Genomic DNA, 5,611 nt, shown 5'->3' with positions numbered 1-5,611 from the left:
AGCCGTGGGTCAATCCCACTAGTGAGCATTTCATTTTACATCGCCACTAGCCGTGGGTCAGTCCCACTAGTGACTAGTGAGCATTTCATTTTACATTGCCACTAGCCGTGTGTCAGTCTCACTAGTGAGCATTTCATTTACATCGCCACTAGCCGTGGGTCAGTCCCACTAGTGAGCATTTTATTTTGTATCGCCACAAACACTTCATTTCACTTCACTTTGTCATGATTTTAAATTTTGTTCGGGTCAGTCCCATGATTTTAAAAGTTTGTTCGGGTCAGTCCCATGATTTTAAAAGTTTGTTCGGGTCAATCCCATGATTTAAATTTTGTTCGGGTCAGTCCCATTATTTAAAGTTTGTTCGGGTCAGTCCCATGATTTAAATTTTGTTCGGGTCAATCCCATGATTTAAATTTTGTTCGGGTCAGTCCCATGATTTAAATTTTGTTCAGGTCAGTCCCATGATTTTTAAAGTTTGTTCGGGTCAGTCCAATGATTTAAATGTTTGTTCGGGTCAGTCCCATGTTTTTAAATGTTTGTTCGGGTCAGTCCCATGATTTTAAATTTTGTTCGGGTCAGTCCCATGATTTAAATTTTGTTCGGGTCAGTCCCATGATTTAAATTAAATTTTGTTCGGGTCAGTCCCATTTTATGTTTTGATTCGGGTCAGTCCCGTTTTAAAATTCTCGCCTGGGTCAGTCCTATTTTGAAATTTTGTTAGAGAGGTCAGTCCTCATTTCAAAAACGGCAGTCGTTCGAATAAGTGGCGGCCGAATAACACAGGTAAGTATTTGGTGTCTACTTCTTTGTCTCAAGTTTTTCCAAAACTCAGACAAAGAGGGGTAAACTGTAGACACCAAATTTTTAAATAATTTTTATCCTAGTTTTATTTTAGTTTTCATTTTTTGCATTCGTTTTTGCCCTTTTAGCTGTTTATTTTTATTGTAAGACTTTTAGCATACAAATTTGTCAAAAGAGAAAATTATTCATAAAAAATATGTTTTTTTTTTACTGTTTATTAATTGGAAAAGAGAGGAAAAAACATTAACCAAACACAGGAAAAATCTGAGCCTTTTGTTTTATTTTTTATTTCTAGTTTTGTTCATCCGAGTTTATTTGAATTGTTGTTTTTCTTTACTTAATATTATTTTTCATTTTTGTATTAAATTGGTATGTAAAAAAATAAAAATAAAAAAATGAAGCCGCACATAAAATGATATTATTTTCACGGGAGATTTTTCTAATTTTTCTTGGCTCCCAATGGATCGGATGGCTGAGGCTTCTGGTAGAAATCAACCCTTCATCCTCACCTTTAAGGTGAGGGTTTAGGGGCTATGGTTTCATATAAAGGGGAGAGAGCACCGAGTGACTGAAAAAAGAGGGGATCTGAAAAAAGAGAGGATCTAGTTGGCGGCGGAAAGAAAGAAACTGAGGGAGAAAGAACGAGAAAGAACCAGAGAACGAGAGGAGGGGAATAACGGCTGGTTGAGTAAGGAAAAACCAAGAAATCAAGAGGGAGCTTTGGGATGGCCGAGAGGTAGAAACAAGGGAAAAGGCGAAAGCTTGGTGAGCAAGAGGGAGTGTGTATGTGACGGCTAGAACGAAGGAGAACTAGAGGGAGAGTTGATGAGAAAACAGAAGGGATGATGGCCATAGAAAAGGATTTGGTCGACAGTTAAGAGGGAGCCTATTGACAACTGAGTAGGCAAAGCTAGGAAAGAAAGAACGAGCAGACGGAAAGGGGGTCGTTGGGACTGCTAACCTTCACTACTACCGCCATTTTAGCCCTCCGTTGCCACCGGCAGATCTTCACCGAGGTATTTCATGCCAAGTTTGGATTTTTCTGTTGTTATTGGTTGGTTTATGATTGAGGAATGCATGGGGTTTTTATCTGAGATCTTTAGGGATAGTAGTTTGGGCTCCTCGGTGAGGGTTTTATAATGCTTTTGTGTGGTGTTTATGGCTGATGTTTGTGATAAATAAACCCAGCAAAGCGTAGATCTTTTCTCCCTGTTATCAGATTTGCATGACCTGTCATGTTTGCTACCATATGTGAATCCAGGAGTATAGCCAAAGGTCGAGAGAGATAGTTTATTTCTGCTATTTCCTTACGTTTTCGTGCATTTCATAGGCCAAAGATGATCCTTTTTCATAGTTTACCGGTTTGCTTTTTGTATAGCCTTGTTTGATGATCTTGTTCCCTGGGATCAGATTATCTTAGGTTGAAGTTTGTGTATAAGAATCCGCTGCTGCAACAAGCTTGAGGTTCTCGGTTTATTGCAGCAGCATTGGACAGTTTTGTCTCTCTTTGGTTGCTGGAATTTGTTCTAGTTTGTTTGAAGCGTTTGGATTGCTGGAGGGAGCATCCTGTGCATGCTTGCCGTGGATTCCTTTCTTTACGTCTTTCCTGCATTCTTCATAGTTAGTCGCACTTTGAATATGTTGGAAAAGCGAAGAATAATTTCTGCAGCAACCCACTTGTGGTTTTCGACTTGGTACTGTAATTTGGACACGAAAAATGTCGATCTTTTGGGTTGTTGTAACGGAAGTTTTATGCTCATTGACAGCAGCTCTAGGTGTAATTTCATTCTGAATGTGCACAGCCTATCCCTCTCCTCTCACTTCAACTTCAATATGTGGGTGTGAGTATGCTTGTTGTGTTAGAATATTGGTCCTTGATCAGAATTTTGAAAAGAATATGAAGTTTTGAAGCTTCCTGGTTTGTTCCACGATTTCTTGGGCATTGTACTTAAAGTTTGTGTTTTGAATCTTGTGATGGGGAACTCATGTATAAAGTCTATCAGTTTTTTTTACAAATCCGCAGGTTTTGTGTCTCATTTTTCGTTCGTTTCATGCTTTGGTCCTGGGTTGAAGTAGTTTAGAATTTTTTATGGCATTTAGTTGAGTTGCTTTCCTTTTTACCTCTCCCTAGTTCCATGCTCCTATAGTCAGTAGTGAACGAATAAACTAGAATTTGTTTGAGTTGGGGTGCATGAATGTAGCTAGGCTGGAAAGAGCAGAAACAGCATGAGAATGGTTACCGAAAGCATGCAAGCTTTATTGCCGAAAGCTCCTCCATAACTTTGCATGAAAAAGCTGCATTTCGTTTCACATGTTTTGCCAATCTTCCTTTGCCCAGTAGCGGCCCAAAAACTGGTTTTTCTCACCTTGTTTGTGTGATCACCATGGGTTTTGTTTATAACTTTGGCCATTTTTCTGGGTTGCTACAAGCTACGAACTTGCAGCAGAAATAGCAGAAATGAAGAAAGCTTGGCATTCGTTTGCATGCATGCAAAATTTCAGGAAAATCACATTCTAACCCGTCAAGTTCTCTTTTGTTCTACCATGGCCGAAAAATTGGAAAAGTGAATTATTGTGTCCCTTTAACATGATTTGTTTTTCTTTGGTATGTCTTAATATGCTTTTGGACAGATTATATGTGAGTTTTAGGAAGAAATTTGAAGTCTAATAATTTTATGGACTTATAATTTTTTGATTTGGGTTTTTGCAAAAGATTTAGGTAATTCTTTTTGTTATTTAATCTTAGCAAGTGGAACAAGTGAGTTTCGATTCATTTTTGTGAAGTTAGCATTTGGTTTTGATTGGTTTCATCTTAAGCCTTAATTGTGATTTATTTCGATTTTACCCTCCTGATGTTTGTAATAATAATTTGACCCCTCAAGTTTTTTTTTAATTGTTTCAATTGGGTCCTTATTTGTTTTAATTTATCGAATATGAGTTGTTTATTTTTACTTGAATGATTTGAGTGACTCAATTTCCTGTTTATTTTCCTTTCATGTTATTAAAGTGATGCCTTGACCTTTTTTTTATTATTTTGGAGGGTAAATAAGTACATTCGTGTCACTAGGGTCCCGACTCAAGGGAGGTACACTCTATCCCTTATTTTCATTTATTTGACCCTATGTGCATTATATGACTTTATGTGTTTAATTGCATGCCCTCTTGAATGTTTTTTATCCAATTTCTTTATTTTCTTTATTTGTTTAAATTTTGAGTATTTATTTCATTTTCCTCTCAATTTCAATTGTTTGAAAGGCATTTAAATGCCAAGTTGTAATAGTTCGGTATTTATTTTAATTATTTTATTTCATTTCCCCCTTTAGCTTGTAGTAGGCCCTCCTCAAATGTAATAGTTACGGTTTATATTCGTTTTATTTGTTGTTTGTGTGGTTTGCATGCCTATGTGCTATGTGTTACCGCTTTCTTGGGGCCTTGCATTTAGATATCATGATTTTGTGTTACGTGTTTATGTGACATTATGTGTTTACTCGCTTTAATATGCTTTTATGAGATTATAATTAATGAGTGACGTTATCACACTAGTCCAACGCTAGTTGTGATTCATTTCTCGATACCACATTAGTCCAACGCTAGTTGTGGTTTTTCTTGTTCGATTTCTCACTAGTCCAATGCTAGTGAGAAAATAGAAACATGGGCTAGTCCAACGCTAGACCCTTAGGAGCCCTTCGTGCGTTAGATCATGATTGTGTGACAAAATCACTTCATCTCACGCATATTTTACTTTCTAGGGTCTTTTATCATTTTGTATGATGTACCCCTTATACATATAGCCCTTATCCCTAATTTCCCTGTATATATCCCCCCTATGTATGATACATAACATTAGAATTGTATTTCATTCTAGAAATAGGATTAGGGTAGTGCATTTGCTTGATTAGATTAGGGAAAGCCCCTTGGATATGGGATATGGACGAGTTTGGCTTTTCTAGACTTAGCACGCTCGTATTCCCTCTATTAAAAGGGAAAATTGAGTCACGAACATTAGTCCCCCGTATCCGACATGATGCACTCCTTTAAGACATGTATATTTCTATAATTATTTTATCCTTTTTATTTTCTTGGAGTCTCATATTTTTGCATTATTCGTGACTTCTCCAAAGAGTCACTATTGGGCGTCACAATTAATGTGATTGGCACCATTCAAACTTTGAAGAGAAATTTTGACCCCCCGATACCCTCCTAGGTCTAGGGTTGCATTCATATAGCGCGTCCAAATGTGATAAATCTTTTGGTTAAAATAAGAAAATCCTTGACTAAATCACGCAACTAGCCTTGGCTAGGTCGAAAGGGTGCCTCGGATTTTTATCCTTGCCTTCCCTTTCTTCAAATGTGACTCCCGAACCTTTTTATTTGATTTACGTAGATTTGGAGTCGTTTAAAAAGGGTTTTTCCATTTTTTTCTTTAAAAATTTTCATTTTAGGTGACTTGGTACACCTTAATTCTATACCAAGTGGCGACTCCATTTTTCATTCAATAAACCCTTTTTAAACTATAATTTGGGTCAAATCGTCGCATTTTCATGTCCCATTTAGACCCATGTTTATTTCATTTTCTTTTTAAATCAAAAATTCATTTTCCAACCAAAAAATTGAATCAAAATTCACTTTTTAAACCATTCATTTTTCTATTCAAAAATGGGGGCACACCTTTTAAAATTCTTCAGCGAGTTGGGAATGTGGCATTGGTTTGGAGTTACATCAACGATCTATTAGGTCCATGACGTATGTTTACATTTGTATGTTGAGATGTATGCATTAGACCTACTCATGTACTGAATCCAGAAGACAA

Source organism: Coffea eugenioides, chromosome 4, assembly GCF_003713205.1.
Source record: "Coffea eugenioides isolate CCC68of chromosome 4, Ceug_1.0, whole genome shotgun sequence".
NCBI classification, from domain to species: Eukaryota; Viridiplantae; Streptophyta; class Magnoliopsida; order Gentianales; family Rubiaceae; genus Coffea; species Coffea eugenioides.
Note: the sequence above shows the minus strand (reverse complement) of the source record.